The following is a 24,827-nucleotide window of genomic DNA, read 5'->3' as shown; positions in this document are numbered from 1 at the left end:
ACTTCTGATTTATAAACCTCCTATTTACAAATTAATTCTCAAGCACAGACACTTAGGCTGACCTGAGAAACTGGCACTGACAAATACCTTTCAAGCCCATTATAATTTCACTAAATCTACTGCTCTTTCTGGCCTCTGCATTGGAAAAGAGCTCCATGTTAGAAACCATATCAATGGTAAAATTAAAAGGGATAACAGTTTCATTGCTTATCTGAGATTGTTTGCAGTTACTACCACCCTTTTAACTTGAGGTCTGAGCTAGCAGCCAAGCTAGAGGGCAAGTATTTACCCCTGTTTCTGGAGCCACCGCCTTCCTTGCTGAATGTCTTATTGCATGGTTGTGGACGAGTTATGACAGAGATGAGGCATGTCCCACAGGAGGGTTGGCTGGTGAGTGCAGGGTGCAGCTCTTGGGGTAGACTCTGGAGGGGGAGAGCTTTGCCAGCAGCCGTTGGATTTGTCATTTATCTGCCATCAACCAACAGCTTTTGAAGATCATAGCAGGAATCTGGACAGGGGATGGTGTACTGATCTGGCACCTGCTCTTGCTAGCAGTGATGCCCTTGTGTTTTCTTTGCTGTGTCTGGGCTTGCTGAGAAGCCAGGACAGGGTCTCATCTGGCTAAGTGATGTCTCCATGTGAATTACCCACTGCCTGCAGTCACAGGATCCTGGAGTTTCATCTGGCCATTTGCCCTGGCACCTTGACTATCAGGAGAATAAATCTCCGCTGGTGCCTGTAACTGTATTAATAATAGAATCATAGAATCATGGAATGGTTTGAGTTGGAAGGGACCTTAAAGATCATCTAGTTCCACCCCCCTGCTGGGCAGGGACACCCTCCACTAGACCAGGTTGCCCAAAACCCCCATCCAACCTGGCCTTGAACACTTCCAGGGATGGGGCATCCGCAACTTCTCTGGGAAACCTGTTCCAGTGCCTCACCACCCTCATAGTGAAGAATTTCTTCCTAATATCTAATCTAAATCTACCCTTCTTCAGTTTCAGGCCATTCCGCCTTGTCTTATCACTACAGGCCCTTGTAAACTTTCACTCTCCAGCTTTCTTGTAGGCCCCCTTTAGGTTCTGGAAGGCTGCTATTAATTACTGAGCATGCCTGGAGGAGCTTGTGTGAACTGGCCGCTTCTTCCCTGAGGCCATCTAGGAACCAGAAAAAGGGCTGCTTGGAGTCCCTGTGCCCTGAAAAGCTGGATTCCCTAGGAGCATGCCTAATCACAGCAACAGGAAGATGAGATAAATGTGTGCAGTGTTGCAGAGCTTTGAATACCTGCCCAGGAAATGGGATACCTGCAGGCCTCTTTCTGCCTACAGGAGATATGGACATCCCTCTGGCACTGCATCTTACCATGTGAACATACTTGCAGGTAAACATGCAGCTTGCTCAATCCTTACTCAAAACGTGTCTGGCCCAGACATGGATGCCACTGTGCTGACGGGCAATGTGCAGCGCTGAATGCTCCAGCATCAATCCATGCCCTGCATACTGAGGTATACAGCTGGAGCAGTCCCTGGCTGGCTCTCCTAGATGACACTGTGGGGCTGTCAGCAACTGGTTTTTTTTTTTCCTGTAAAACTCAGAGCCTGCAAGACAAGAGGTACCTGGTTGCACTGCTGGAAGCAGCAGCTGCATATCACATTCTCACAGGCCCCTGCAACTCACTCCTTGTGATGCTGACACAAGAAGATGCTTCAAAGCTACCCCTGTGCAGCTCCCAGTAATCTAGTGTGGGATGAGATGGCCAGGGATGTGAGAGGTCCTGGAGTACCCAGGGATGAAGTCACCCCGAAGTCACCCCAGGGATGGAAGTTGTGACACAGGACCTACTGGAGTCCTTTTCTGTGCCCTTTTGGAATGACAGCTGGAGGCAAAGCTGGGTCTCCAAGGCATCTCAAATGGCACCAGACATTTATGTGCACAACTGAATCCATATTCTAGTTGCAGAGCAGACACTGCCTTCACTTGATTCTCTCTCCAGACCTTGCCAACTAGAGCTCCAGGGCTTAAGTTTGGTTACCTTAATACCAATCTCTAACTACTTAGATTCCCCAGGGTGCCCCACCTGGACATGAGACTCCCATAGACCCTGTGTTTGATCTCTCAGCACTGTGTGGATGTCTGGGATACCCCAAGGCATCCAAAGCAGCACTATGAGCCAACATGTACGCAGCTGAATCCCAGTTCCATTGACTGTGGTAGGAAGCTGTACATCCTGCTCCCTTGTAGGTGTTCAAATTTGAGCTGAACCCCTCAATTGGCTCTCCGTGGCCAAATGTGATCTCTGTTTCTAAATGGAGTTTGAGGTGGCAGCTGAGATGGTGATGCTGGCACTGGGTAGGTACGTGATTAGGTGAGATGAATCTTCCAAATGGGATTTAGGATTGTGTCCATTTTATTTGTTCGTATCTGCCAGAGCTATGTTTTCCAGGATGCTTTGGACACCTCTTGGTGGTGGCACGTTTTCAGTGTGGGTTGTGATGCTTTCAGTCCATTTTATAGGAGTGATGTTGATTTTACCATTTGAGTTTCACGGTCATAATGTCATATGGGACCAAATGAAATGCTCTTCACATTTAATTGTCATTAAATTATTAATTTACCTTTATCACTCAGATTTATCATTCCATCAAGATAACAGGTTATGCTGATAAAGTCTATTTTTTTATGAAATTCCATAGAACAACCAGCTATTCATACCGACTGACAGGCTTGTAATTACCCAAGTCTTCTCATTTACCTTTCTAAATATTGGCACAGAATTACCTTTTTTCCCATTTGCTGAACCTCCTGGCTTTGTTCTCATTTCCCCACTTCCATCCATAGATCTGCCTTGGCCAACTCTCATACTAGCAGACCCAGGCAGTCTGCACAGGTTTTTGCCTTTGATCAGGACAAGAGCTCACAGTTACCTCAAAGATTTCCTCCTGTAAGGGAGTCACATTTCTGCCCATCCTGAAAGGTGGGAAGCCACCCCTGGGTTCGTTCTTCCTTTTCTATGAAGCAAGGTGTGACCTCCTTACTGAGAGCAATATTTGCATGGAAATCTGGGTCACTCGATCATTCTAAATGGAACTTGCAGTAATTTTGTGACACGTTTTGTGGAGAAGAAAACAGGTCTTTGTTTTCTACACCAATCTTGTGAAGGCTGAGAAGTATTCCAACCCTCCACACAGGCAGAATGTGGTGTCCATCTGTGCTAATGATGTGATGCTCCCTGATTGGTGCTCACACATCAGTCCTCCTGGCAAGCCTACCTCAGTTTCTCTTGTGCATTGTGCATGGCCACTCCTCATGTTTTGATCTGCTCAGCTCCTTCACTGTTTTCTCAGTTACAATCTTCTTGGGAAGCAAGAAGCCTGGAGTTGGGAACCTGGGAATCCAGCTGACAGTCTCAGGCTCTCTTGGATCAAATTTTTCTCCCTTTAGCTTAGTAAACCCTTTGCTGGGATTAATAAGCAAACCCAGGCCTGCGCCCAAGTCCCAACCTATGTGTATCTTTGGCTGCTAACTCTTCTCACCTCACTTGTTGTGTGAGTGATCCTTTCACCTGCCTCTTTCCCAAGTAGCTCCATAGAAATCTGCTGCTGAATGGAGACCCCCTCCATGCCTGCCACTGCTGGACATGCAACCAAGGAATTAGAACAGTACAAATGGCAAGTTTAACCAACTCATTACCCTTTGGTATACAGTAAATAAAATAATTGGCTTTAGACCCCTCTCAAAACCTCTGCTGTCTTCCTGACAGAAGGGTCACAGCGTTTAAACACTGTGCGCACAAGCATTAGGCAGCACTGGGGAGTTGGAAACCACAAATACTTTCTCCTCGGGCAAACATGATAAATGTGTATTTACATAAAAATGGAATCAGGAAAAGCTAACGAGTGTTAAATACCAACTCTGGAGGCTCTGATATGAAGGGAAGCACAGAGTATCAGGAACAGATGGATTTGAAAGCTTGCAGAAAGACTCATCAGAGCAGTTCCAGCTGCCTGAACTCATATATAAGGCAAAAAGGAAAAGGTGGCCGAAAAACATCACCAGCCTTAAGACATGGGCAGTTGTGGTTTTGGCAGGGATTTTACCCAACATGCTTCTGCAGTGTCCTAGAAGGTATTAGCAGCTATTTGACTAATGGGGTCTGGGTGATATCTCTGGATATCTGGATTTACAAAAAGAGGGGAAAAGCCCTTCTACGACAGCTTTGAAGGAAATCTAGTGGTCACAGATTAAGGGGAGAGTACTTGCAAGGACTAATAGCATGTTAAAGGATGGGGACCAAAGACTAGAATGAGCATTTGGTTTTCATGGGGAAGGGTAGTTAAGTGTTGAGTAGTGTGAAGATCTGTGCTGGAGCTGGCAGTGCTCAACGTATTCACAAGAAAAGGAGATAATTGTGAGTGGCAGTATTTTTCATTGGTGCAGTATTGTTTAGGATAGTCAAATCTAAAGCTGTCTGTGCAGCCCTGCACCAGCTCCTGTGTCTTGGCCTCCATCCTAAGCTCTAAAAGAGATCCTGCAGGTCTTATGGCTGTTTGTTGTTCTTGGTCTCACTCGATACCCTGGCATCCAGCTCCCCAAATATAGCATCACAGGACAAAAAGCTACTGCAAGGAGATCTGTAAGGAGACAAGGACTTGCAGGAAACTGAGTCCTCACCATGTGTATTAGGCTCTGCTACGGGTCCTCATGTTTGCTCTGGAGAAAATTTGCTAGGACCAATATTCAGCAATAGCTGCAGAATTGGCTCAGGGTGTCACTGATATGCACTGGATGCTCAATTAGAAAAAATCTTTAAGGCTATTTAAATTTGTGCTGAGGGTAGGATTCAGCACCTGGGGCCACTGCTCTGTGAGCAGACCCAGAGCTGACCCTGTAGTCTTGGATAGGCCTCCTGCGCTGCCACCATGACCATAACTGTAAATGCTTACAATTCTCTCTCTCTAGGGCACAGAGTCACTTTTTTTCTATTGTATTTCATATTTAATACACCTTAAAGGGTAACAAGTATGTCAGCATCTTAATACTGCAGTGTACTCTAGGACCAAATGTGATGCGTAGATACCACAAATGATATTTGGACTGCATCCCAGTCCCCCCATCCTGCACCTTTTCCCTCTGTGTTTTAGGGAATTCATTCCCAGGATCTCAAAGATGAAGGATTCCTCTTGTTTGTGATATTGCAAGAGGCACAAGAAAGTCTTTGAAATGGGTTGCAGGTTTAATGCTTAGGAGGAATGCTTAATTTGGACTCCCTAAGATATCCTTGATCAGATAAATGATGAAGGGCAGCAGCAAGAAGAGACACAAATGCTTGACCAAGAGTTTGAGAAAAAAAAAAAAATCCTCAAAACAGCAAAATAGATGAATTTGAGGAAGAAAAAGAAAAAGAAAAAAAAAGTCAAGAAACCAAACAAGAGGGTCCCATTCAGTGACATATGAATTTGCCAAAACTGCAATAAATAGACAGGCAGAGCTGAAGTGTGAAGTGTGGAGGTGTACTCCTGCTTGTAATTATAGAGAAACAAACACACTTTGTCATCCTTGTGGGAGAAAGCATCCTTATGAAATGCCTAGCATCCACCTTGTTGCTGAGATTAATACGCTGGGTATTTACATGTTAATGCAACACATCTTTGCTCAGACCATCATAATGCCATTAAAAAGAAGTAAATGCATTCAAAGGATTGTTCAAAGGAAAATTACTAGCAGTGGATAAAAAGAAGCCCTGAAAAAAGATGCCCAGGAAAAATGGAGAAGGTGAGAGGTGATGGGCACAAAGTGCATTAAGGGAAGGTTGGACTAGAAATAAGAAAAAAAATTCCTGTGGAGAGGAGCGATCAGGGGCCCAGGAGAAGATCATTCCTCCCAGATGTTTGTTCAACCCCACCTTATAGGCAAGTTTATACACTCCAGTGCAGCATGGTTGTATTGGTATGGTATCCACCTTTGTCCATGTTATTTTAGAGCTGTTATCAAGCTATTTGTTCCCTAATCTGTGTTTCTGAAATGGACTGTTCTTACGTAGGCTCTGGGCACGTGTGCTTCCTAAATTGCAGCCTATTTTTTTGCAGACTATTTCTCCCAATTCGTCAAGGTTATTTTGTATTCTAATCCTGGCTTCTAAGTTGATCCACCTGCAGATTTAATAAGAAAAGTCTTTATGCCATCATGAAAGTGAGGTATGAAACACTGAATAACACTGGGCCTTGGCCAGATTTCTTCTTGATATATTTTCCCATTTTGAGCTAAAATGTAGGTAAAAGTAGATTTTGCAGTAGAAGATGGTTTTGCACTTGTTTTAGAGAAGCTTAACTTAGACGACTTTCTCTATCTCATCTATAGGAATGTCATACAAGATGGTGTCAAAAGTTGTGTGGACATCCCTGTACATGGCATCTTCTCTGGGATGTTAGGAGGATTCTTGGAGAAAACTGCTGAATGCTCTGGACATGCAAGTCTAGAAGCCCTCCATGACTAAAGTCATCAAGCCCAGTTAATACAAAAATTAACTTCCTAATCTGTTATGTCCTTCCCTTGTAGCACTGAAGCTTTCACACTTCTTCCCCTGGAGGGAACTGGAGTAGCTCCCTTTTGAGTAAAGGCTGTAGCAAAAAGAGCCTCGTGCTTGTGACTGTCACCTCTTGACAGCGTGTCTGCGTGGTGAAGTGCTGGACCACCCCTTGCCGTCGCCCTCTGTGTACTGCCAGTGCCTTACCAAGTGGTCGTGGGTGCCTCTCGAGTCCTCTGAGGTTGTATGTCTTGTCTGGAGCCCAGATCCTCTGACTTTGTGCTTAATTCCCTGTGCTGTTCTTAACTGTCCATCCCAAGTAACCTGAAGTATTTTTCCTTTCTTTTCACTTCTGTCCTATGCTTGATGTCAATGCCAAGTTTCTAGTTTTGAAAAGTCAGTCTTAGTAAGTTCCTCCGGCTGCTTCCTCATCAGAATAGTTTTCAGTTGTTGCTGTTGTTTCTCTAAGTAACCACAAGTTCTTTTCAGCGTCGGTGTAAATTTCCCTTCCATGGGCTCTTACTCACCAATTTTACGAGTTTATGAAGCAGCTGGGGTTTTTTCTTGTTTTTCTTCCTTTTTGGCCAGAATCAAATGTAGAAAAACTTCAGCTTTAGGGGTTTTGTTTGTCTGTTTTACCTTTTGGATTAGAGCTGTTCTGCCAATGCAGTCATAAAACTTGCCAAGCAATCAGTGATTTACAGGATCCTTGTCAGGCAATTCTGAGTAGCTAAAATCCCTTGCTACCACCAAATACTGTTTTTTGGATGAAATTGTGAACCACTCATTAAAATGGCTGGTCTTTTTTCTCTTCCTAGCTGAATTTCTGTATGCCTCTGCTCTAGTAGCACCCATTTTTCCTTCTTTAATTTTTATTCAGAGGCTATTTCGTCCTACAGTCTCATACTCAGTGAATGTACCTACGCTCTTGAGATCCTCCTTTTTCTCCTTGTTCACCCTTCCTGAGCAAGCTATACAGTTGGATATTAATATTTCAGACATAAGTTATCCCAACAAACCTGTTATGGCAATTAAATCAGAATTTTGCTTTGTATGAAGAATTTGCACTCCTCCTATTTGTTCTGTTTCTAATGTTTGTATACACAGATTTCTAAGACATTAAACGCATTGTCCACTATTGTCCTTGTCCTCTTATGAACTATAAATGGTTCAAAAGCCATCCTGAAATCAGTATGGTTTCTTGCTTGTCAAAAGGTTGTTTTAGAACATTACTTCTCTGGTGGTTAGAATCCTATTAATTTTCAGCCTATGTTCATCGCAAATTTATATTTATTTATTCTTGTGCCAATTTGTGCTTTGGATTAGATAGGTCTTCTCCCTCCATGGTGTTTACTTCCCTGTCATATTTATAGCAAGCGTTTCTGCCTCTCCTTAGCCTTCGCTTTGTTGCATTGAACAAACAGTTCTGTCATTTCTGATGGACTCCCATTTTTGAGCAGAAATCCTTAGGATCAGCGCCTAAGCATGCGTCTGTTCCTTTCCTCTGCTAAATTGCATTGGAGTGATGTTACTCCAGACCTCAAGATCAGGCAACCCTTCTTGTGCAATAACCTTACTCCCCTTTGTACTGATGATGCTTCAACTTTAGGCCAGCAACAAATTTTGTGATAATTCCTGCTGGAATTGCTCGATGAAATACTAACTCCTAGATGGCTGTTTGTTAGCTGATCCATCGCCTACTGGTAGAAATTAGTATCAGGCTCTGGACACCTCAAGGCAGGGGGCCCTTGGTTTGTCATCAGCAAGGTGACAGGGTCGTGCTCAGTGCTTTCTGTTTGCTGTGAAAAGGGGCGCTGCTGGACACTGCGCTGGGCTGTGGGCTGTGGATGAGATGTGGGTAGCGTGCTCATTTGCGGCTCCCTGCAGCAGGAGCTCAGCTGGGCTTGGTCTGTTCCTGAGAGAGTGGCTTGAGGTGGCAGAAACTAAGTGGTAATTCCAGAAAAGGATCCTTTTAAATAAGGCAATTTTAGCTTAAACTGTAAAACTTGGCAGATGCTGAAGACGAGAAGTCTGGGTTGTCCACGTACAAGTGTTTACTGCTGTCATCTCAGGGCTGCTCTAACAACCAGGAGGAGTGTTAGAAATTAACAGGCTGAAACTCAGAAACTACACAAAGTGGATTAGTGTGGCGATGAAGGGGCAGGCTGCTCTCCTGTCCCAGTGGAGCACACCTCTGACGGTGCAGCCTGGTCCTGCTGGTGTGATGGGTGTGATGGGCATGCCAGACTGGGGCTGCACTGCAGTTGCACTCCCTGTCCTCTCCTCTCCAGCCCCTCTGATGGGGCTGGCCCCACAGGCTGTGCCCGCTGCACTTGCATCCTGTCCTCCAGCGGTGGGTCTTGAGCGCCCCCAGGGCATCTTGAGTGGTCCTCGGTGCTGATGTTTAGGCACTGCAGTCACCCAGAAGATCTGACTCATGACTTGTCAGCTTTGCATTAAGCCACCTGTGTGTAGGTGTGCAGGGATAGGCATCTCTGTGGGTGTTGAATCTGATGTCTTGACTTCTTTTACAGTCGCTGGAGACCAAAAAGTTTCAGCTTGCTCTGGGCATCTCGTATTTGACAGGTGAATTGCTCTGGTTGAAATAAATGTGAAGGCAGAGCTGGCCAGAGCTTTCTGGTGATCTGTCTTGATCTGCTTTTGCAGCTGGCTTTCTAAAGGAACTGAGAGGCTTTTAAACTCAAACAAGCCAGGTTTTATTGTAGTATGAGCTAAAATACTTACCAGAGATATCGCAAAAGGACAGATGAGATCGAATAGGACAAAAAAGGGTTTATTTAACTCATCCCTGCCCACTTGCAGTAAAAGAGTATTGCCTCCAGGCTTGTCTTTAGTCGTCTGACTTTCCGAGGTGCAGAAAACTCTGCATGGTCTCCTTTGAGTCCAGGGACATTTCTCCCTCTTCCAATAGTGTCTGCTCCGTGTGTGCTCTTGTGGTGCAGATGTCCTAGCACCTCCTGCCACATCTGCTGAGCTCTGAATTCCCTGTGTCAGAACCTCAATGAAGATTTGTCTGTGAGGATGGTGGGGAAGGATGCTTCATCCCTGCAGCATACTCACAATTGGCTCATACTCACACATGAGCCGCTGCAAAATGTTCCTGGTTCCCAAAGGGAGAGACCAAAGAGGCTCCAGAAAAAAAGGTCTAGACTTCTTCGAGGTACTCGTGCATGGAGGGGAGGGAAAGGGGCTTTCACGGGCCTTCAGCGAGGTTCAGTGGCTCTCCCTTGTGCTCACTGTGCATGCAGGGCGTCTGCTTCCCCCAGGTGATCCAGCCAGATGCTGCTTTCCCAGTTCCATCATTCAAGAAGGGCAAGGAGGGTCTGGGGAGCTACAGGCTGGTCGGCTTCATGTCCTGGAGGACGTTTTCAGGCACATAAAGGACAAGAAATATCTGGGAACAGCCAGCAGGGATTTACCAAGCATGCCTGACCAACTTAATTACCTCCCATGATGAGATATCTGGCTGTATGGAAAAAAGGGGAGCAGTGGATATTGTTTATATTGATTTTTAGCAAGGCTTCTGATGTCACGAAGCATCCTTATAGCCATACTAGGTAGGTATGAACAGGCTGAATGTATGGTAAGATGGGTGGAAATTTGTCTAGCTGTTGTGTTTAAATAATACTAGTCAACACTGCTCCTTCTGTCAGTCCCGGCGTGGGTACCTGTAAGCCGCCTGCTCATGCTGGCATTCCCTCTTTCCAAGAAAGGACTTACGCTCTTCATGTGAGGGCTGCCTTTGCCAAACAGCTCTGGCTCACCAGCATCCTGCTGGGAGCCCCTTTAAGAGGCGCAGCCCTGCCTCAGGTACCTCTTCTCCGTGGCTGTTCTCAGAGCTGGTGGTGGCTCTTATCTTAAGGACACGTGGACATGCCACCTCCAGGCCGTGCCCAGCTCCTCCAGGTAGTAAGCTTTATTTCCTCTGTGGACTTTTCCCTCTCCCCATAGGCAGTGGTGCATCTCCTGGGAGTCTGTGTTGTTTCTGTCAAGGGTGTCCAGACTGACTCACTCATGGGTGCAGGTCCCCAGAAAACCATGGCAGAGCAGCCTGTGGTCCTGCTGTCTGGAGAACCCAGAAGCGCTCTTGGCTGTCTTCTCAGCACCACAGCCTGGGTTTTCCTTGATGCTTCTGCCAGATGATGGAAGGAGTATGACTGGAAGCAGGGAAGACCTAGAGGAAGTCCCTCCAGAAGTGTGCAGAAGATCCAGGGGCTGCGGTAACTCGAGGTGACCAAGGTGTCACTGTGAATGCATTTGCGCTGTGCCAAGCTGTCTGTGCAAATAAGGACCTCTCATGTTGGGAGGGAGAAGCCCTGCAGCGTTTGGCAGACGGTGAGCCAGCAGTGAAGAAGTTGCACAGTTTTCTGCTGTGTAAAGAGTTACGTAAGCTCTGAATAATAACAGAGCTGTTAAATATGACTTCTCAGGGTTGAACGCGAAATAATAACAAAGCGATCATCCTGGAAGGGACAACAGGAGCTACAGGGAAGCAAAGTCCTGTGAAGGAAGAATCTTCTTGGTGACTCGAGCTCTTGTCTTCCCTACCAGCAGTCAGAGGCAAAACTGTGTTGAGAATTTGTGAGCTGCAACCTTCCCCAAAGGCCAGAGCTCCTGTCAGACCTCCAGACTGTCTCCACTCTGCTGTGCTTTAGGGACTTGCAAGCTGTTACCACCAAACTGCTGTTGGAAAAGGGAGCTCAGCAATGGTCCTGTCCTGCTTTCAGTGTGTGCAATGGGGTGGGAGACAAATGAGGGTCTGCAAGGCACCAGGGCTGTTGTGAGGACGGAAAAGAGGCAAGCCAAGGGGATTGGTGCTCCTTGTGGTACACTCCTCTAAGACACAGCGAGCAATTTTTCCTCAAATGCATGGTGTATAAAAGCACGACTCCTCCCTGAGAAGAACTTGCTGAAGAACTCTGCAGGTGTGCAACTCTTGCCCAAAAAGGTGGTAAACACAACCTTCCTGCTTCCAACTTGCTGAGCCACTGGTCCCCGACAGCCTGGGTGCATCTCCTGTCCCTGGAAGTATGTACGCAGTGTGCCTCCCCTGCCAGGCCGTGCTGCCAGAGGCATTGCTGAGGCTCAGGAGGACACATAGCTCAGCTCTCTCCCTTCCACCCTGGGCAAAAACTGCTGTCTCCCTGCAGATATGGAGGCCAAATGCCTGCTCTAGTGAGTTAAACAGTGTGAAGGAATTGTCATTGGATGGCCATCATCTCTAGATGGGTTTGGTTCGGGCCAAATCATACTCTCCCGAACTGTTCCTGGATGAGCACGAGGAGGTTATGCTGGGCTGGGACTGTGTTCAGGAGCAATTTGTGTGTTGAGCTCACTTGTGGACATTGAAGAGAGTTTGATAGCCTGGATATGGGCTGGGTGATGCCAGCTGACATTAGTGCTGGAGAACAGTCCTGGACGCATTTAATTTACTAGTACAAAGAGACATCCTGGCTGGACAAGCTGTAGAGCTGGGCTGGTGAAGGGCTTGGTGCCAGGTGTGGGAACGGTGCCTGCTGCATGGAGCAAGGTGTCTTCACAGCCGGAGGACTCACAGGAGAAGTGTGTGGACAGCATAGGCTCCCTAGACACAGGCTGCTCCATACGGAGGCGGGTGGCCGACAGATTCACAGCAATGGTTTGTGCACAGGGATGCACAAAGGGGTAGGCTCTTGTTGTGTATGTGGCTTCAAGCATTTGTGTCCCCTAGGACACAAGTTCAATGTCCTTGGCTGTGCCTGATGGGAGCACGCAATCTCATGCTCAGCTCAACTCCAGGTCTGAACATGCCATGGAGATGCTGCCTGGAGAGCGCTGCTGTCTCCAAGCAGAGCAGAGATGAGCAGGGGACCGGTTCGGTCCAGAGACAGCCCGTGAGCTCAGCTTTGCTGGCTCAAGGGCAGCAGTTCTGGTGCTTGGCTGTTTCTCTGCAATGGGCTGAAGCCATGTGTGCTCCTCCCCGATTCTGGGAAGAGGATGGTGCCTTTGCAGCTGTTTGTTCTTGGGAACCGACAGTCCCAGGAAAGCTGCCAAATCTCTGGCTGATGGATGAGCCCCTCTCAGAGCCTGAAAACCTTTCAGACAAACAGAGCAGAGCTCTTTAGGGAGCTGCATGTGGGGATAATTCAGAGTGAGGGGGCAGAATTGAAAATGGGAGCACTGTAAAGGGTGGTGACAAAAATGCCTCTTCACATGCATGGGAGTCCCCAAAGCTGTGCTGGGAAGAGTCTGAGAAACTGGAATTACTGGCTTTAGACAGGGAGAATATGAAAGGAGTTAAGACACAGTGAAGATGTGAGCTCCTGAGATGGTGGGGAAGCAATGTGCCTTAAGAACAGAGATTAAAATGAGCAAATTTGGAACGAAGAGAATTAAATGATTCCTTTCACAGCTGGAGATCTGGGGAACTCCTGGCCATAGTGTGCCATTAAACTAAGTGACTTGGGAGTTAAACATCTTTTTCTCTGGCACTGTTTGTGGGTCAGTACTTCCAGCAAACCCTTCTCAGTTAAAAGGCACCTTAAAGGGAAGCCAGATTACCCCAGGGCCTATGTGGATTGGCTTTTCTTGGATATCATACTTCTAGAGAGAGCAACAGGAGAGCAGAAAACAAATGGCAAAATCGGATTGCAAAGGCTGCTGGCCAAGATTACCAAATGCAGGCAAGTCATTCTCTGCTTCATACAGCTCACACGTGGGTCTCCAGTGGTCCTCGGAAATGTTTCCTGACCACCTCCAGCCAGCAGCAAAGCAAGCAGCTCTTGGTGACCCGTCCGTCTCTCAAACAGGCTGATGCTCTGATGTGTTATCCTGCGTGCATGCTCTGTCAGTTATCCCATGTGCAGGGAAGTGTCACTGTCCAGCACCGCTGAACCAAGTGATATGCATCCAGGAATGGGAGCACAAGCTGCACAAGCCATTAGAAAGCATTTTGAGGGCTCCAGTACAAGGCACAGGGGCTCTTGCAAACCTTCTGGGCTGCAGACTCCTGCAGACAAAGCAGACACCTGTAATTTTTGAAAGTCTGGGTATCACACATTGAATACTTTTGGCTTTTTATCGAGACGGTAGGGCCGAGCCTTTTGCCGTAGCCAACAAAGTGGTCCACAGGCTGCAGTGAGGTCAGGCTGCGTAGCACAGGGAATTTTCTTAGTCTCTACACAAGTTTGCTGACAGCTTACTGGGGGAGCAGTACAGCATGGCTTTCCCCTGGTGTCCTTAACTGTGCTGCTCCTTTACCCCACCAGGCAATCAGCCTGCATCTGGTTGCATGTCCCTGTGAGGTCCTCCTCCACCAAAGTCTTTGTGCTACCAAACAGTGCCTGTTGAGCGGCCCGCTGTCCTCCAGCCGCAGCTTCCATCTCTCTCTTTCCCTCCAGTGGTCCCCATAGGGTGGGGAGCAGCCTGGCGTGATGCCCTGCAGATGTTTGGCCCAGGCTAGCTCTCCCCATGGTCAGCCAGCTGGCACGCAAACTGCTTAGCTGGACTGATGTTCCCTCGCTTGCTCTACTAAGTCGCATCTGGAGCAGCTCTGGGAAATTAAAGCCTTAACAGAAGCTGTGGTGGCAGGTCCTGCCTGAACACAGGCATTTTCACCCTCCCTCAATGATTTTTGACTCAAGTGATATTCCTGCAGGGTGATGGGAGCGATTTCCTCCTAGTTCTCATGGAGAAGACCTGTGGATCTGCTGGGAGCCCTTGCAGAGCCCCCCTTTGCAGAGCCCTGAGCCCTCCAGCATGAATCACTCAGCTGGCCCCACCAGGCCAGGCCAATGCTTGCAGCACTCCCAGGGAGCAGCAGCCAGGGAACAGCAGGGAAGGGGGCAGAGCAATCTGTTGCTCAGTGCACGTACAGGGACCAGAACTGAGAGCACACAGGCAGGGGGTGGCTGGAACAGGCGGACGGAAACTGGAGTGCAGCACCGGGTGGTGGGTGGGCTGGCAGAGACCCAGGGCTTGGGGAGCCTCCATGCTGGGGCTTCACACCTGCCTGATGCATCTCCAGGGAGAAAATCATGCCTGCTTGCCTGAGCAGTGTTGCATGCATCCTGGGTTTTCTTGAGGACCATAATTGCTCTAATGAAATGGCCATAGAGAGCAAGACACAAATGTGTCTCTCCCCTGCTATTTATGCCCTGATGGCCTCGGAGCTGGTACCCGTGTTGGGAGGACATGTGGGAAGGCTATGCAGCTGAGCTGGCTGGGGAGCACAAAAGGGAGACTGCTAATTGCACCACAAGGTCTTTGGGTTGGGGCCATATGGCCCATGTGGGACTGGGGCCATGTCCCTTCCAGAGAGGAGACTGAGTCACACAGGAACCCAGTGCTGCTGCCAATCTGGTAGGCAAATGCGTACAGCTCAGCAGAGCAAGCACAGTGCCCCAGGCACAGCCAGGCTCTTGTGTACTGGCTGGCTAGGGCTGGCACACACAGGCTGGGGGTGGGCCACTGCTTATGGGGCTGCTTTTGCTCCCAGGCAGGTCTTCTCAGCTTCAGAGCAATCTTAAAACTCCTCCAATTGCTCCTGCCTCTCCATGCTGGGTTAAGGTGTGACATACCCTTCTCTTTCAGGCACCACCTCAGGATGAGATAAAGGCACGAGGGGAGCCTGCTCTTCCCCAGCTATTGCGAAAGCTGTGGGATAGATTTAGCCCTTGTGTGTGGACAACAGTGTGTAAGCGTGGATAGCAAAGGTGTCTACATGAGCCCTGAACTTCCCTAGGACTTACTGGGGCTGGAGAGCAAATCATTTCTCAGGGTCTGTACTGTCCTCACTGGAGACACCTGCTCAGTTGTAGGCATCTTCTCGTAGATACCTAAAAGGAGATGTCTGCAACCTGAGGCTGAGCAGATGAAGCACATGTGGACAGTCACACACTCTGTGGCTGGAAGTAGGCATGGTTTTTGGCTGTGTGGCAACCTAGCAAGGTGTGAGAACAAAGTGACTGTAGGAACAAGGATGGGGTGGCAGCCCCTGGCAAGGAGCAAACTGTTGGTCCCAGCTGGTACTGCTTGCATGTCCCATCCTGATAGCACTGCTGCAGGGCATGGGATGTGTCCTGGAAATGCTGGGCATAGGATGCACCACGCTCAGATATCCCTCCTTGCTCGGGACAGCACAGCAGCTTATAGGGACCACTGCCTGCCAATCATCAGTCAAGGGACCACTTTTGTCATCTGCAGGCACAAATTATAACCACCAGCCTGCTGTAGGTATGGACGTGGAGTCAGACACTCCTGGGTCATGCAGAAGGGCAGCTGGCTTTTTAGCTGGAAATGATGCATTGGGTCAAAAACTGGTAAGAAAAATGGCTCTCCAGCCCATGGAAATGGATGGAGGTGGTGGTGAAAGTGGACCTAATCTGACATCTAGCCAGAGATACATGTTCAAGCTCTGTGCACTGTGTTTCTTCTTGCTTGGCTTTCACTGCGTGCTCCCCTTGGGATCCATTGGGGTCACAAGGCTTATTCTTGCTCCCTGGCAGTACTCTAAAATTGCTCAGAGCCCGTGGCCTTGTGGGGCATGGACTATGGCTTGGGTACCTCAGCCCTACTGTTTCCAGTTCCAGTTCTTGTTTACATGCTTTCCTGTTTAACGAATAGTTCTGCAGCTAATTACTGATGGGACTATTCATAGCAGCCTCGTTCTCCCTAATAGGTCTGTTTGCTGCTCCCTGCCTGCACACTCCTTTGATATAAATAGAGAGCCAGGGAGGTTGCAAAGCTGGAAGATACAGTGTGCAATAGGAAATACCAGGGAAGGGGATGAATCCTTCTCGACCTTGCTGTCCTCTGCTATGTTACATCCTCTCTTGCAGACTCAGCCAAGCCTCTTATGGGAGGAGGAGTGACTCTCGGAGCCATGCCAGACCTGACCGTGCCTTGCTATGGGGTGAAATCACTGGAGAGCCAATCAACTTGGGGCCCTAGGATGGCCAGAAGAGGAGTCTGGACCATTGCCAGCAGAAAAAACAAGAGCTCCAGGGATGCATGTGAGTCTCTAGTAACGAGACCTGAGTGGGATATAGGGAATTCCGTGTGGGTCGGAGAAGGGAGGCAAGCGGATGAGCCGTGCAAGAGGGCAGCACACCTTGGGACATGCAGTGTGAGTGGCATTGCTGGAGACCTTGGCAATCTCACCTCTGAGGGAACTCTGTAGCAGCAGGGGACCAAAGCTGAGGATAGGGGCAACGGTGAGTATTTCTGCAATCACTTGGCATTTCTCTGGCTGTTAAAGCAGCAGCAGCAGTTCCTTGCGTTGCCTCTGCTTAGCCAGGGGCTGGCTCCCATCACTCGTGCATCTCTTTTGCTTTTAAACTGGAATCCAGAGCTGCACTGTGGCTCTGCTCCAGGGTGTCTAAGGAGAAATGGGAGCTTTGGTTTCCAACGTTTTCCTGGTTTTGTAAACAACCAGAAGGAAACACTTTACTTAGCATGGGGGTTAGTTGAGGACACTGTGGATGCTACCAATCTGCGTGGATTCAAAAAGCAGCTGGACAAATTAATGGGTGAAAAATGCATCAAGGGCCATTAAACCTGAAGATACCATCTTGGTCTTGGGAAATCCCTGAGTCACAGGTCACTGGGGGTTGAGAAAGCATGCCAGGGATGCTTACTCTGTTCTTACAGCCTTCCCTTGCTGTCTGCTGTTGGAAATGGTGATAGGCAGACCAGAGATGGCTGGTTTTAAATTCTTCACATCATTTACTAATCCCTATGAGCCACCACTGCTTCAAAACCAGAATTTTGTCTCTGCAGGAGCCCCTGTCATGCACAGTTCACTTCTAGTCTGCTTCTTCCACTGTTGCTGTGAACCCCCTTCTCCCCTATCAGATTAAAAACAGTAGTGAGCCTGAGTGTATGAGAGAAGAGAGCATGTTATCCGGGCTTGTCTGGACACACAGATCTGCATTTCCAAATGGCCTCTGACAAGGGGCACAAATTTCAACATACTGGGGTGGGTTTCCAGAGAGTTTGTCTCTGTTCTCACCACCTGCTGCAAGTCAATCCTTTGTGCACAACAGTTGCAAACTTATACCCCACTTTGCTGGAGGTAGGCAACCAAAATTACTGACCCTATTTGAAAATGGGAAGTTATTAAAGGAAGTGTGACTCAAATTATGTCCTTTAACATATTCTAACGTGTACCATGTTTAAAGAGCTGGAATAGCAGATTTGTGTCATCCCTGAAGAAGATGCTTGTTTCTGAAGTTATTTCCACAAATTAGGAGCATATGATGCTCTATCAGTAATTATAATTAAGTGTTCTCATATCGCATTGCAAACTTAGCTGTTCCATGGAACCACTTGTAGGAGAAGGGATTACAGAGCACGGTAAAAGTTAGTGTCTCTGGCTCATTAGTGACAGAAGATTAAATAGTGAATGTACTTGAAGCATTTGGTACTGTTTCCTGAAAGACAAATCGTTAACGTAATCTGGTTCAGCTTGAAAATAACGCCAGGCCTGGCTGAGGTCTGTCTGCAGGCTGCAAACCCACGTGCAATGAGCTGAAACTGTGTGGGGACAAAGCTCAGGAAAGTGAGAACAGAGCAGGATGGTGTCGGCTGGCGGACGTCCCTGAGCAGGGATTCATGCACCAAAGTCGATGGGAGGGAGAGTTCTGGAAATCTTCCTCACGCAAACATCTCACTGCTGCCTGCAATAGCTGCATGTGAACCAGGTTTGCTCAAATCGTGGTTTCCCAGCTTGCCCTGAGTGCACAGAGACTTTTTGCCTCTCCACCTTGCCCTGGCTGGGAACGATGCCTCCAGATGCCAAGAGTCAAGCAGATTACTGCTCAAAGGTAAATGCTATTGGTCTTGGGGCAGCCAGTGCTGAGAATAAGGCTGTCCGTACAATGATGAAAGCAAATCTCTCTTCACCCCCAAAATGGGAGAGCTTTTGAAACATGACTCTGGGTGTGATGCTCAGGTCTGTGGTTGCTGAAGGCTGAGCTGGACAGAGCCCTGGAGGAATAGCGCTGCTCTTCACACTGCTCTGGTTTCTGAACGCAGGCTCTACACCAATCCAGTGTCAACAAGATAGCAGCCAGATCATTAAGGACCTCTGCTGGTGTAACCTGCCTCTCTCCAGTTTTTCTGCATGTTTCTCCCTTGTTCCATATTCCATGCCAAATTTTTAAAAGCTCTGAAAAGATGGGGTGATGCTTGCAAGGCCATTATCCTTAGCATTGGAGTAAATGAGCAGGCAGAAGCTGTAAGAATTGTCAGAGAGAAGCATGGTAGTGCAGGGACTGCGCAGCCTCGTTGGACTGGACAGCAATCCAAGCGACTGAATCGCTTTGGCGTGGGCTGCCACAGCCCCGAGACCAGGCCTGGAGCCAGACATCTGTTGCGTGCATCCCCCACTTTTACCTCTAGACCCTGGGCATTCCCCATGGTTGAGGTCTGCATGGCACTGAACTGGGCAACCTCTTCGCCCCCTTTTTGAGGTTGAGCCATCCATACTGTGCTGGGTCTGACTGCACAGAAAATAGCTTAGTTGTGAGAAAAAGCTGCAAGAAACTTTCGGTAGGTAGCTTTCCCCTTGTGCACCCGCTGGACCTGCATTTAAGCTCAAGCCCTTGCCCTTAGTCCTTGACTGAGCTACATGGCAGGTTTGCCTGGGTCTAGCCCCATACCCAGCCAGTCCTGACCCTAGCCTGCTTGCTTTGCCCTTCTTGCTTGGGCTGTTATGGGAGCGTGCCCCTTGCTAGTGTGGCTGCTGCCCTCACTTGCCTTGTCCTCACCCTTGGCTCCTGGCTCACCTTCTGTTGCAGAGCTGCCCTGCTCTGCTGCCCGTCTGCAGCCCATGTCAAGCAGGCTCAACAGCCACAGCCCAGCCCAGGAGATGACTATGCAGCTCTGCTCTGGACCTCTGGGTGTGCAAAACATCAGATGAGCTCACACAGACTTTTGAGAGAATTGTCTATTCTGTGAGTTGTTTCCCCCCCCGCCTACCATGGCATGTCCTATGGAGCAAGGAGAAGCATGGGCTTATGAGTGCCCCTTGAGGGGTGGTGGGCTAGAAGTGACCAGGACAGTGGTGGAGAGGGAAGCAGGGCTGGGGTGAGCATGGCAGGGTGAAAGAGGGACACGCTTCCCCCACGTTTCTGGTGCTTCTGTTCGAGAAGAGGGATGCTGCACCAGGTAGCTGTGAGCTCGCTGCATCCCTTCCCCCTGCTCCTCCATCATCTCTAATCCCCCTGCCTGGCTGCAGGCAATCTGCAGTATTTCTGCTGGATGTGTGCAGGGCCAGTGGCTGGGCTTGCGCCAGCAGCCTCGCCCTGCTCAGACCAGACAGCATCAAGGCTCTGCACCGTCATGTAAGTCAGGGTCTGATAAGAATGTGGCTCAGTTGGCATCAGAGCCGCAGCATCAGGCAAAGCCATAAAGACGAGGGTGACTGCAGCGCCACTGGCTCCAAGGTGTGATGCTGGGGTGGGATGGGAGCATTGCCCTCCCCCGCTGTTCTCAGGACCCTGTGGAAGGGACTGCAATTTGTCCTGCAGTGATAAAGCATTGCATCTTTTCTGCGTGTCCAGGGAAAGGCCAAGGATAATCTCCTGCTCTGTGCAGCTCATAGAATCATAGAATCATAGAATGGTTTGGGTTGGAAGAGACCTTAAAGATCATCTAGTTCCAACCCCCCTGCTGCGGGCAGGGACACCCTCCACTAGAGCAGGTTGCCCGAAGCCCCCATCCAACCCGGCCTTGAACACTTCCAGGGAGGGGGCATCCACAGCTTCTTTGGGCAACCTGTTTCAGTGCCTCACCACCCTCATATTGAAGAATTTATTCCTGATATCTAATCTAAATCTACCCTTCTTGAGCTTCAGGCCATTCCCCCTTGTCCTATCACTACACTCCCTGATAAACAGTCCCTCTCCAGCTTTCCTGTAGCCCCTTTAGGTACTGGAAGGCCGCTGTAAGGTCTCCCCGGAGCCTTCTCCAGGCTGAGCAACCCCAGCTCTCTCAGCCTGTCTTCATAGGAGAGATGCTTCAGCCCTCTGATCATCTTCGTGGCCTCCTCTGGCCTCTCTCCAACAGCTCCATGTCCTTCTTGTCCTGGGGACCCCAGAGCTGGATGCAGGGGGGTCTCACCAGAGCAGAATAGAGGGGCAGAATCCCCTCCCTTGACCTGCTGGTCACACTGCTTTTGATGCAGCCCAGTACACAGTTGGCTTTCTGGGCTGCGAGGGCACGTTGCCGGGTCATGTTGAGCTTCTCGTCCACCAACAGCCCCAAGTCCTTCTTGTGCTTGGGATTGCCTGACCCATGTGCGGGACCTCGCGCTTGGCCTCGTTGAACTTCATGCGGTTCACACAGGCCCGCTTCTCAAGCCTGTCAAAGCTCCTCTGGACGGCTTCCCTTCCCTCCAGCGTGTCGACTGCACCACACAGCTTGGTGTCATTGGCAAACTTGCTGAGGGTACGCTCAATTGCTCCTCTTGCAATCCTGACATCTCTTGCAGCCATTTGCTCTGCAGCAGTTGCATTGTGGCAGCAAGAACGAGGGACCAAATGCTACCTGTTCATCTCCTTATATAGATAAACAGATATCCAAGGCTCCTACTATGGGCTGGAACATCATGGCTAGCCTGGCCTGTGCCACCCATACCATGGAAGTTTCCGCACAGATCTGAGTGGTGTTTCTTACTGGTGAAATCTTTTCTGGAGTAAGGAAGGGCGTGCTCCCTGGGATAGGCTTGCTCTGCTGCTCTATCCTCTCATTGAGCAATGTCTGAAATACTGCCCTGCTTTTCCACAGCTGTCCAGGGAACAGCTCAGGGCAGAGTCTTGTCTTGGCTCCAGACTCCTGCACATGCTGTTCTAATTAGACCCACATTCACTGGAATCAACTCTGTGATTCACATCCCAGCTTGGTTTCAGGATAAGCCTTGGGTTCATTACTGACCTCGTGCCCTAGCTGCTGTGCAAAGAAAACTGAAGACCACAAACCTGCGAAGCACCCCAGTGCACTTCAGCTCACCCCATGGTCTGGGCAACCTCTGCCAGGATGCACGGCCCCTTGGGGCCTTGCTCGCACCAGGCAACACTGCTGGAGAGGGGCTGGTGCTTCTGGAGGTGTCATCACCCACCTCCAGATCTCCTGCTTGTGGCAGGATGGAAGCCAGAGCTTCTGGGGACAGGATGGGAGAGGGAGAGACAGCAGCGGAGAAGCAGCAGGGCACAAGATGAAGCTGTGATGGCATCCAGGTGTGCTGACCCTGCTGCTGCCCAACACCCAGTCCTGCCCTGCTCCGCTCTTACCTTGGTCCCTGTGTCTGTCCACCTTGGATGGGAAGTTAAATAGGTTTGCATGATGAACATTACCACATTATCAAATCATTGCAGCCTAAAATTAGCCCTTAATGCAGGAAGAGGAAGAGCTTTGCGATGTGGAGCTGAATCAATAACAGCTTTTCTCTATCTCACCATACCTCCCTGTGGCTGTCCTGAGCAGCAGGAGCGACAGCTGTGCCTGCGCTCCCCTTTGTTTAAGCAATGTCAGTATTTGGCTGATGATGTTGAAGCTGATATTGATACTTACCAGGTTTTAGTCTTTCATATTCCAGGGAAGAGAATGCCATGCCTTCTGTCCGGAAGCAGGCAGAAAGACTTGATGGTGAAGGAGAGGAGAGAACATACAGCTCTGGATCAGGTGATAATTAACTAATGATAATTGTGAGATGCTGGAAGAGAACAAGAAGAGGCGCAGGCTCTGGCTCGCTTCAGTACCCCTCTTGCTTTCTCGGCTCTGTTGTCCCAACACTTTGAACAATGAAGTAGGATGGGGCTGAGGAAATAATCTTCCCGCAGCCTCGCTGCCCGTTTAACTCTCAGCTGGATGGGCATTGCTCAGTGTGTTCATGAATCCTCATCAAAGATTTATGCCACTCTTTAGAACTGCTCTCCTTAAGCAACTCCTGTTAACACAAGAGGTTAAGCCCTTCCAGGAGTGTGAGCTTTCTCCTATAAGCAGGAGAGGGATTATTGCTGTAGCTTGCAAGAAATGAATCCTGCAATGCAAATGCTGGGACAGGGCTCCTTCCCTGGCTTCTCCCACCACTGGCATGAGGTTTTCAGGGCATGGAAGACACACCAGAGCCTTGCACTACAGGTGTGAGATGAATGAAATAGTAAATGGAGAAAGATAAGAGGTGGTGATGGTAGGGAGGAGACCCCAGTCTGAAATCACCATCTCAGCCATAGAACAGCTTATTGGGCCAGAGGGTGTAATCGGTTCCCAGGTCTCCCCTACCAAGACTGAGTCTGGAGCCAGCAAAGGAATTAGATGCTAAAGGCTGGAGAAGTGCCAAACCCTGATTCATGCTGCCCTCACCTGCCATGCAGCCATCATTTGAAGCACAGTGGTTTGCTATTTGTAATGAAATACAACGTGCACAGAAGGGTTTTCTCGCCTTCTTCCTTCTTTGCTTCCTCCCTGCACAGGTTTGTGAGGACTGGACTTCAGCCAGGATGTGCTGGAGACAGACGCAAGGCTTCCTGCATCCTTTCTGAAGGGGCAGCTAAGCAGGCAGGTCACCAGGGCCTGTGGGGTTGGGAAGCCCAGTAGTGCCAGGCAGGGCTGTCTGGGGGTCTTGCCAGCGTGCTTGGAGATGTATGTCGGATATCATGTCTGTCCTCAGCTGTGTGTGCGCCCTGTGCAAGCAGCTCTGATTTAGGCCTGTCCAATTCATTCCTGTACAAGATGTATGTAAATGCATGGTCTGTGCTATTTAAATGGTGGGAAGAGAGAAAGTCTCTTTGAATATTTACGTTAGAGACTATGAAATTTAATCAGCAGTATTAACAAGTGAAGAACCCTGCTGAGATTCCCAGTGAATAAAAAGGTTTTGACAGAGAAAACGAATAACCTGACAGTAGCCGAGAGGGAACCTAGAGTACAATTGCTTCAAAGGCAGTTAGTCCAAAGAGATGCGGCAGAGAGCTCTTCCTTTATGGTGCCTTTAAACAAAAAACTCCTGGGAATAGCAGTAGCTGGTTTCACAGTCCTGACTGCCCTGTAGGAAGAGTGCACGTGTGAAGGTGCGTACTGTGTGTACGTGCCACGTCCTGGGTATGCAGAGTGCCTCTGCCCCGTGGCTTGGATGCCAGTGTGTTTTGCTGGATGCTGTACTTCAGCCTCTGCACTGCAGGTGTCAGGATTTTCAGAGTGGTGCAGCATGTCACTGTACCATTTGCTGCCGCATTTGACCTTCTCCACACGTGCTGTGTGGTTCGGGTGTGTGTGTGGCATTTGTAGGTGCAATTTTTCATGAGCCATGGGGAGGACGAAGAGTGTGTGTGGCTCGAGTATTGTACAACTGGGCATTATGGTGTGGAGCTGGGTGCATTGCCTACAGACCTAAAGCTGCTGTTAGCTTTGAGGTGGAGAGCTGTGCATGGGTTGGGAGTTGTTGACTTCTGGAATGCTTTTGCTATGGTGAAACAGTACATGAGGCTGGACTGTGCCTGCACACATGAGTAACAGAGAGACTAGGGCCCGTGGTGCAAGCATCAGAGGGTTGATGCCACGGCACAGTTTCAACAGCAAGGGTACTAATCTCCTGGGGAAGCATGCAGATTTTCAGGTGTGTGTTGTCCACCACTGCCAGTGCTTGGGGGAACAACACAGCACATGTATAGGCTGTGCCCCCAGGCCTACGTGGCATTAATTTTCCTAGGTGCTTTCCGGGGTAGCCACATAAAGCCCTTAAGGTTACAAAACAGCTGATGCAGATTGACATGCTGAAGATGCAGACATCTCCAAACTCATCCGAATGGAGCTGCCTCCTGGCTAGAAGATCTCTCTTTGTGCAATTACCAGTACAGGTACATAATAGCTCCTGACATCTCCATTTAGTCAGGGAATTGCATCCTGTGCAAGAGACCAAGCAGAAATTTTAATCTCAGATCTGGCAAGATGGAACTTGAGCTCAGGCTTTCCCTGTGCGCAATGACCAGTGTAGGGAAGAATCGCCCTTCTTCAGTGATGCTTATCCCATTCTCAATGTCTTTGTAAAATGTTTCTACTTCAGCAGAACAACAGGTTTGCCTGAATTTTCATGGCATTAACACTGCCATGATGATGTTTTTACCCTTGTGCTGGATATGCACTTGCTCTGCATGTCAGGAGCAGGATCTCAGAGTATCTCAGCAGTGACAGCATAATCCAGGAGTACCAAATTGGCTTCTTCTGCAAGAAGTGAACCATGGGCTTCACCTTTACCCTGGAGATGCTTATTAACAAATATGTAAAAGAATAAAAAATGGGC

At 48.9% G+C, this 24,827-nt stretch overlaps 1 long non-coding RNA gene across 1 annotated transcript in view; it reads left to right on the top strand.

The window, feature by feature from the left end:
• LOC142598527 (uncharacterized) overlaps window positions 1–24,827 on the top strand; it is a 51,774-nt gene that overhangs the window by 19,170 nt on the left and 7,777 nt on the right. Inside the window, exon 4 of the long non-coding RNA XR_012832673.1 lies at window positions 16,366–16,539. This is a non-coding gene — a long non-coding RNA (uncharacterized LOC142598527). The remainder of the gene's footprint in view (window positions 1–16,365; window positions 16,540–24,827) is intronic.

The sequence above is a fragment of the Balearica regulorum genome, chromosome 28, assembly GCF_011004875.1.
Source record: "Balearica regulorum gibbericeps isolate bBalReg1 chromosome 28, bBalReg1.pri, whole genome shotgun sequence".
NCBI classification, from domain to species: domain Eukaryota; kingdom Metazoa; phylum Chordata; class Aves; order Gruiformes; family Gruidae; genus Balearica; species Balearica regulorum.
This window is presented reverse-complemented; position numbering and strand designations above follow the sequence as displayed.